Genomic DNA, 9,906 nt, shown 5'->3' with positions numbered 1-9,906 from the left:
TCAGAGTGAGTGCTGAGAAAATGACTCCCAGAATGTCTGTTCAACATAGAAGCAAGTATTTGTTGCAGTTGGAAGAAGATAGAAATGTCAATTTTTATATAATTGAAATATTTCAGAGCAGGAGAAAAGCTTGGGTAAATCAAAATATCAAGTTCAAAGTTTTTCAGGTGGGAGATTGGGTTATGCTTTATAACTCTAGATTGGGACCACATCCTGGAAAATTAACTTTAAGATACAAGGGACCATATCAGATTGTAGAGGATAAGGGTCAGGGCACTTTTATTGTTGATGATGTGTATGGGACAAGAGTGGATTCTCCAGTTAATGGTTTCAGATTAAAAAAGTTTGTTGGTAAACCACCTCATTTAGATTGGCCTACAGCAGTTGTTGTTCAAGTAGATGAATTCATGAATGAAGCAGTGTGCAGAGATACTGATACTCAGAAGGAGGATATTCAGGAGAATATTCAGGAAACTATGCAGGGGGACAATCAGGAGGATATTCAGGTCTTGGAAAATCAGGTGCAGTGTGGTGGAGATGTCGGAATTCGTAGTATGTCTGATTTTTGGATCGGATTCATGGCGGTCGGATATTCTTTTATTACAGTTTTTCAAAATTTTATCGAAAAGCGTGATGATTGTGCACTAAGCTCTTATTTTAATGAGTACCTTGAAAGGAGCAAGGTGCAGTTAATTGACGTTTTCAGCACGCGAGTTGAGATTCTAATTCGTCTATTTCCTTCCTCGTCGCGTTTTCTCTTCACATACTGTGTACGGGATGGTTTTATTCCCTTGAGCCATTCTACTCTTCAGCCCTCTACTCTCTTTCATCATTATTTTGCATGCATGATGGGCAAACCAAAAGGGGGACCTGCTGCCTGATCAACGTTTGATGAAGAAGAGCCAGGCAGTAAGCGGCCGAAGAGAAAGCAAGTATCCATGAGGATAGATGTGAGCAGTCCTGAGCCTGAAGACCAACCTTCTGGAGAAGAAGAGCCCGACAGTCCACTGGCAATGACACCTATCAAGCTGTATCAAACCTTGATGGAACCCTATGTGGATTTCACAGTAGACCTCGACTGTTCTACAGAGGTACATTCACTGTGGTTAAAGAAGATAGGTTTATTTGATTTTGTTGTTTTGCCATGGCAAGAGTGGAAAGGAAATATGTATGCTAAGTCTCAAGTGGAGATTTTCAGAAAGACAAAGGGCATGTTGTCTACCAATGTAGCTTTGAGTCCTCAATTGATTTCTGAGGCATTTAAACTTCCAATCAATGGAACTTCTTAGATTCCTAAGTGCTCTAATTTCTTGTTGAAGAAAGAGTTTGGAGCCAGAGAGGGTGGAAAAAATCATTACATGTTGAAGAATGTCAAAAATGTTAGAAGAGAGCAGCTGAAGTGGTATCTAGAGAAAATTTGTTTCCTAGTCAAATTTGATTATATGTCCAAGGAAAATTTTGCTCCTCTCTGTTTTGCTGAGCAAGGAGGAAGTGTTAATTGGGCTTACCTAGTTTATGAGAGGATCAATGGGGAGATTAATATATCTGACAGGAGGAAATCTTCTACAAACAGTAGGTTGTGTGCTTACTTGGCAACCTTGTTTTCTTATGTTCAAAAGTTGGACAGTGGTGATGTTTCTTTGACTACTTTAGGCAGGGCAGAAGGGTATACACAACCACACCCTAATATTCATGGGGTGCAAGTACCTGCAGATTTAATCAATGATCAGGTAAAGACAGAAACTTATGTGTTTGTGATTAAAGTAGGTTACAATCATAGTGAAGCTCTCAAAAGTGTGCATACTCCTGAAGTGGTGCACTCTTTGAAGGACATGGACATTTCAGAAAAGAAGCCTGATACAGTGCCATCCAATCAGGCCAAGCTTGGCAAGGCTTTCACTTTGTCCAAGAAAAGAAAAGCAGAGGTGGAACCTATAGTTAAACAACTGAATTTTGATGAGTTGTCTTCTCCAAAGACTTTCAACAGATGCTGGAATGGCAGAAAAGATGCTTTTAGGTGTAGCAGAGTTTATTCATCAATGGCAGAGCAGAATATGGAAATACATTTACAATCTGTGGCTGATTCTAGTGTTTCCAAAATACTATTGCATGATCAAACTCTCAACGATAATGCCTTGCAGAAAGAGTTGGAAACTGTCAAAGTTACACATCATAAGGAAATTCATGACCTGATGATGGAACATCAGAATGAGTTAGCCAAACAAAAGCTTTCTTTGTAGATGTTTAAGGACTGGACAGGGTAGTTGCAAACAAAAGTACAATCAGAATTGCAGCAGTTGGCCATTGTCAATAAAGAGTTGCATGTGGAGAATCAGATTTTGAAACAGAGAATTAAACCTTTGGAACAGTTGGAGAAACAAGTGTTGGGAGAAGAGGAAGTAGATGTCAATGGTGTTCTTATGTCTAACGGGGACATGTCAGTCCTCAGGCAAAATTTGGAAACATGCTCCATTATCAAGCATCCTTATGAGAAGATTATATCAGGGTTTGTCAGTAACAATGAAGCTGATTTACTAAAGGAGATGGAATAGTTAAAGAAAGACAGAGATTTGTATAAAAAACAGGTTTAGGATTACAAAGGAAAGAGTATTGCAAAATCTGCATTTGCTGAGAAGAAGGTATCAGTTGATCCAAACTCAATGGATATGGGTACTGGTGAAGGTTTGTCTACAATTCAGAGATCAGAAGAGCAGGAGATTACTAATGTGCTAGATCATGCAGTAGTTGTTGGTGTTACTATTGGATCAGTGACAGTAGTTGAACCTATTGTGCTTGTTCCAGATTACTTGTCAGATTCTGATGTAGTTCCCAATGAACCCAATGTTTGAAATGTTGTAATCATGGCATTTTCTGTTTGACTTGGTCTTTACTGATCAAGGTATGTGTGGATCTGAGTCGGATTTTGTAAAATCCACCATCGGGGTATGCCATGTGTTGAAGGGTAAATACAAAGTCGGATATGTAGTCGGATATCGGATGTATTGTCTGATTGTCAGTAGCTAGTCGGATATTGTAAGACTGATCGGATATTGTTAGTGTATACCAAGAATTAGACAGTTATTGCTGAATTCAGGGCGCAGCTTTATATTGGGGATTGGGGAACTTTGGAAGGATGGGATTGTACTGAGTCTTGTTTTGGAGAACTTGTATTGGACATCTTCTTGATATACAATTTCTGATGTTTGTTTGATTTCTCGCTCTCTCATCATCTCTCTGATTTTTCCTACTTTTGTTACACACATAGTACTGCTTAGCTCTGAACTTATATGAATCCAATCTCTTGGTGATTATTTATTGTATGTGTGATTATCCAACAACAGTACGGGATCTTACTTGCTAACCTACCCCCCTACATACGGACAAGATACGAACATTCTCGCAATGAGCCATCCCCCCTCATACGGATTTCGTACGGAATGTAATGACCCAATATTTTATGTATTCTAGTAACGAAACAATTTTAGAAGCACATGCTTTTGCAAACATATATGTTGAAGTACAAATGAACAGAAGTGTACATTGTAATGTGTTTTCATTTGCAATAGATATTAAGAGAACAAACCATGAAAAGCAACAAATATAATGAATACTAAATTAAAATAAACCAATCGTTTCAATGTAATTTTTCAAAAAAATAAATAGCATTTACCTTGTAAACTGATACAAATCTCAATCTCAAAACATATGATACTAGCCACCTACTTAGTAGGCTTCCCACATGGGATTTAAGGCACACATATAAAATGGATTGTTCTCTAAATAACAAATAATGCATACTCTTAAACAACCATGAAAAACTTCACTCATCAAATCAAAACACATTACAAAACAACCCATTAAAAGATTAATCTTTTTGAACAAAAACAAAAACAAATGGGATTTAAGGCACACATATAAAATGGATTGTTCTCTAAATAACAAATAATGCATACTCTTAAACAACCATGAAAAACTTCACTCATCAAATCAAAACACCTTACAAAACAACCCATTAAAAGATTAATCTTTTTGAACAAAAACAATTATATGTGATATGAATGTCTATGCTTAAGCAAAGTCAACAGCGTTGGCGGGTGCAGTGGAAGAATTCGGGACTCAGACGCCAACTTGAGCAGGTCGGGACGTCAGGACTAAGCGTCACTGATCAGCAGGTTAGGACTTGCACGCCATAGCTAAAGCCTAAGGGCATTGAGCAGGCGAAAATGAGTCACAACTAAAGTGAACTTAGAACTCACCCTGCACGTGGCAATCGCTTCGCTTGCAAGGTGCTGGCCTCCCATCGTGAGCATCAGCACAAAACTCCTCCTTGCATCGTCATCATCCTTTCCGAAGAAGTCTAAAAAGAGGAAGTTTGAAAAACCGTCGTTCTAGGTGTACAAGATACCATCAACCAGTTCGGTAGGATTAATGACACAATGCTGAAGACATTGCCACTACAGAAGCTTGCATCATAGTGTATAGACAAACATCTCAAGCATAGAAACAGTATACATGTTAGGTGCAGCGGAATGAATGTTTGCGCTTTGCTCAAGATGAGTGCTCCGAACTGTGCTCAAGGTTCTTTTTGCTCTTATGTAAGGTAGAGCCTTTCGTTCTTAATGAGTGAGTGCAATGATCATAAAAAAAGTGAATGGACACTGTGCGTGCAAGTGTATGAGACTGAGAGATAGAGAGAGAAGAGAATAATACGACACCAGAGACGTAAAATCCTCCTCCGAAGGCCCCACTCCCGTCGGCGAGAGTGGTCTACTTATGATTGCACAACTGGTACAAACTGAATGCATGTGACTGATGCAAGTCTAGGCTATGTCGACAATGACGACGGGGATGGCGACACCGGTCTAAGGGCTAAAATTTGCAAGTGAGTATCTGCTGTCCAAAAACGCTATGGGCTGAAATCTACTGTTGCCAAAAACGCTAAGGAAAATGTTGTTTTTGTTGGTCTTTAGGACTGAAAATATGCATTTACTAAAGGCTGAAAACTGATGTTCTTTAGGGCTGATTCTGCTACTCTTTTAGGGCTGAAACTGCAAGTACTTCATGGCTGAAAAATGTTGCATGTTGAGGTTTCTACTATTGAAAGCGCTAGGTTAGGGATTTCCAAAAACGCTAGGTATGCTCGGATCAAAACGCTAGGCTTGTGGTCTTGCTATCGCTGGAATGTGCAAAGCAAATCGTTGGCTGATCTTGATGGGAAAAAACGCTAGGTCCTGCAATCTGCAAAACGCTAGGGCTTTTGATGGGTTTTACTGAGAAGTTTCCTATTGAGCAAGGTGCTCCTGCTGCCTCTTCTGCCAATTAGTGCTAGTCTAGGTTTGCTTATATACAAACTTACTCAATTTTCCCTACCTACTTTCCAACAAAAGTCACTTAAAAATAATAAGTGAAAAATGTCAAAAATAGGCTAAATGCACTGGAAAATTTCCCTGAAGGATTCTGATGGATTCTGATGGGAATGCTTATGATCATGCTGTGTGCAACCAGAGGATATGCATCTACACTAAGTGAATGGGCATGCACGATCTACGAATAGACTCACAAAAGTGCAAGATCACTTCTAATCTAAACTAACTTGACTGACTGAACCCTGATCATGCTGTAGCTTGTCCACAGACACATAGGATTGGATGTGTCACGTGACATCCCCTCCTTTTCAAAGTGAGGTACTAGTATTGAATTGTATGGCGTCGAGGGAGATCGCCAACAGCATCCGAAATCCTGGAAGGGTCTCTTCACCTACCCACTCTGATGTGTGGGTCGTGGAGTACTTGAACTTCAGAAAGGTTTGCAACGCTTGCTTCTTTGGGCCACGCCGAAAGCAACACAAAGTCGTTGGTAGCTCCTTCAATGCTTCAACTTCGTCAAGAGTCATGCTTCTTTCTTCTTCAAGAATCTCCATGGCTGAAAATTTCTGAACCCATTTCCAACACAAAACCATGAACATACATCTTCCATGTAAAGTGAGTGGAAAAAATCTTGTCTTCTCTAAAGACTGTGTATGCAATATAGATGAACAAATAGACGGAGTGCCAAACTATTCACCACACACACACACACACACACACACAAACAATGAGGTCGAATCTTGTCTTTTTGATCTAAATCAATCGAATGTGGCAAAAGACAATGGAAAGGCCTATGCTTGATGCTCAATTTTTCTTGTATTCTTTCGAATATTGTGTCATGCAAAGGAAGAGACAGAGAATGTGACTTCCTTACATACATACTTTTCAGCTTTTCATGAAAAATCCGCATACATTCGTGCTCATTCATGAGTGAAACGTGCTCAACGTACAATATGGCATGCCTAGGAAAAGGGATCACATAAAGACGTTGACTAAAATACAGGAAACGATCACGAATGAAACACTCGTACAATGCATGCGTATCAATCATGCGAACACAAAATACTTCCTGTAAGGGTTCTTTGGACCTAGGCTCGAGAGCCAAGATCCGTTCTTCGTAAATGATCGAACCGTTCTTTGAACCTTGACTCGAAAGCCAAGATCGGTTCTTCGTGATGGCTCGAATCTACAACAAGGTTAGCTTCGCTAGAGAAAGCATCCATCTAACACATCATCCTTGTGAACAATCACATCATCTTCATGCAAATCATCATGCTTGTGAGAAATCACAACTTGATCATGCAAATTATCATGCTTGTCAGTGTCATCCAAATCATCATGCTCATCATTATCATCAAATTATCATGCTCATCATTATCATTCAAATCATCATGCAAATCATTGTCATTCAAATCATCATGCTTATCATCATGCAAATCCTGTGTGTCATGCTTGGGAGAAGAAGAGACTAAAGGAGTCTCCTTTCCCTAAGTCTCTTGCATCTGTGCCTGAACTTGAGAAAAGAGTCGCTAGAACTCTTTATTGTGTTGGTCGCTCTGTTCTTGTCTTGCTTTGGCTTCCTTTCTTTCTGCTCTTCTTTCTGCGTGTCTCCGTTCCATTTTTGCCATTCTTTCTACATGTCTTGCTTCGCATTCTAACTTCCTTTCCTTAAACATCTGGTCCAACTCCTCCATAGGAGTTAGTGCAATCCTTGACGTAGATGGGTAAGGGGGAGGGTCAGAAAAACCTCCTGGTGGGGAAAATTCTTCTTCGCCTCTCTCATACTCATCACCTCCAAGCGAAGTATCCATTCCGCTTCATGTGACGACCATTCTGAAGTCATGGGTTCTTGTGGGGTCTTGTGGTCTTGGGTTCTTAAGTTCACAAGGAACTTGGGTTCTTGGGGGTCTTGATTCTTGGGGTTCTTGAGGTTCTTGAGGTTCTTGAGGTTTTCTTTCTCTTGCAAATCGTGTTCGAGAAGGATCTTCTCTTCATCCAAATTCTGCTCTTTTCCACGGACGCACCCCTTGGCGGCCTTGCGCTCACACCAAGGTTGCTTTTTCCCACCTCACGTTGATTGGCCGGCCACTAAGTGCATGGTCCGCTCTCAATGAGTAAAAAGAGGCACAAGGGGAGGCTAGACAAGCCCTTCTTTCCTGCATTCCTATCACTCTTCAAAAACACGATTAGGAATCGACACGCCCAGGTGAATTGGGGTTCATGCGACCTCAACAAGCAAAAAAAATTATGTGGTTCTTTCCTTGAGTGATATAGAACACTGCCAAAGCTCTGATACCAATGTTAGGTGCAGAGGAATGAATGTTTGCGCTTTGCTCAAGATGAGTGCTCCGAACTGTGCTCAAGGTTCCTTTTGTTCTTATTGAAGGTAGAGCCTTCCGTTCTTAATGACTGAGTGCAATGATCATAAACAAAGTGAATGGACACTCTGCATGCAAGTGTATGAGACTGAGAGATAGAGAGAGAAGAGAATAATACGACACCAGAGACATTGTAAAACCCTCCTCCGAAGGCCCCACTCCCGTCAGCGGCGAGAGTGGTCTACTTATGATTGCACAACTGGTACAAACTGAATGCATGTGACTGATGCAATTCTAGGCTATGTCGACGATGACGACGGGGATGGCGACACCAGTCTAAGGGCTGAAATCTGCAAGTGAGTATCTGCTGTCCAAAAATGCTATGGGCTGAAATCTACTATTGTCGAAAACGTTAAGGAAAACTTTTGTTTTTGCTGGTCTTTAGGGCTGAAAATCTGCATCTACTGAAGGCTGAAAATTGATGTTCTTTGGGGCTGATTCTGCTACTCTTTTAGGGCTGAAACTATAGGTACTTCATGGTTGAAAAACGCTACATGCTGAGGTTTCTACTGTTGAAAACTCTAGGTCAGGGATTTCCAAAAACGCTATGTATGCTGGGATCAAAATGCTAGGCATATCAAATCACTCATATTAGCATATCTTAGCTTATTAATTAGCATGGTAGAGGAGATGAGCATGCATTGAAGCTTGGCTCTTGGTTGGATTTGCATCACAAAGCCAAGAGTTGTTGGTGTAGGCCTCCCTTCTCACAAGCTTGGAGTAGGTGATAAGCTTTCCATTAAAGCTTGAGAAGGAGAGAGAGTCTTCTTTACTTCACACATGAGATTGTGTGAATGTGTGTGTGATAATGCCTTGCAAAAATCAGCCCCCTCTCTCTCTCTTGGTCGACCCCTCTTGCTATTTGCTCATGCTCCACTCTCATTGGACCTCCGTAGGGCTAGCCAATGATAATTAAGCAGTATAAGCGATAGCCTTCTGACATGTGTCCCCCTTTTCCCTTTTGTGAGAGCTTTATGCAATTAATAAATGCAACTAAACTCTCATTGGACCCCTTTGCCTCCTGGCTAATAGGAATCAGGCAAGCCATGGGCTGCTGAATGCTCATTGGACCCCTTGGGAGACTGTTCAATAGTCTTCTAGAGAGATTAATTCTCATTGGTTCTTTTATTAAGTGTTTTTAAATTAATTAAACTAGATTTACTCTAGCCTAATTCTCATTGGTCCACCTCCAAGGCCATCCAATAGGAATTGGGTACACCTTGTGGGCATATGGGCTAGGGAGCTAACATGTGTCCCTCATTCCCTTTGTGTAAAGGGAGCTTGTGTGTGTGTGTGTGTGTGTGACTTCCTCTCTCATCCCCTACAAGCAAGGCTCGCCCCCTCCTATGTAGGGATTTGTAAAGACCTTTGGGACACACACAAAGCATCCAATTCCCCCCATGGTTGACCTTTGGACACAACCTTTGAATTTTGGAACCTTAGCATTTTGGAAGTCTTAATGGGCTAAACCTTAGGGTCTTTTTAGCCCATTGTTGCACATGGCTCTTTTGCAGATGGCCCCCCCTTTGGATCCCTATTTTCCCTCCTTTGGATCCCTACTGTGGCCTGTCTGCTAGCTTAACCAATATTCTAGCTTTTTCTCCCCTAGCACTTCCCCATATTAAATGATGAGTTTAACATGAGAAAATCATTTAGGAGAATTAGACATTGATTATTATGACAGCTTATATACAAACTTACTCAATTTGCCCTACCTACTTCCCAACAAAAGTCACTTAAAAATAATAAGTGAAAAATGTCAAAAATAGGTAAAATAGGCTAAATGCATTGGAAAATTCCCATGAAGGATGCTGATGGATTCTGATGGGAATGCTTATGATCATGTTGTGTGCAACCAGAGGATATGCATCTACATTGCTAACATGGGACTTAGACTTATGTAAGCTTTACAAAACTGTCTTGGGCAAGTTGATATTCAGAGGACTCCATGATACCCACACCTGGAAAACTTTGTCTTGACAATGCATTTCATGTTAAGTGATGCGGCTATGTAGTAGAGGATAGCAAGGGCAATAATGCAAGTGAGAAACCTCCATTTCTGGACTAACTCTAGAGGATAGCAAGGGCAATATTGCAAGTGAGAAACCTCCATTTCTTCAATAATACTCGACGGAGCTGAGCATTGGCTACTGCTGCACTAC

At 40.7% G+C, this 9,906-nt stretch overlaps 1 pseudogene; it reads left to right on the top strand.

Annotated features, from left to right (window-relative positions):
* Positions 1–1,995: 1,995 nt before the first annotated feature.
* LOC147445606 (uncharacterized) lies at positions 1,996–2,849 on the top strand (annotated as a pseudogene).
* Positions 2,850–9,906: the final 7,057 nt, after the last annotated feature.

Source organism: Adiantum capillus-veneris, chromosome 12, assembly GCF_014529385.1.
Source record: "Adiantum capillus-veneris isolate H3 chromosome 12, ASM1452938v2, whole genome shotgun sequence".
Lineage (NCBI taxonomy): Eukaryota > Viridiplantae > Streptophyta > Polypodiopsida > Polypodiales > Pteridaceae > Adiantum > Adiantum capillus-veneris.
The sequence above is the reverse complement of the archived record's forward strand: the minus strand, read 5'-3'. Positions and strand labels throughout refer to the sequence as shown.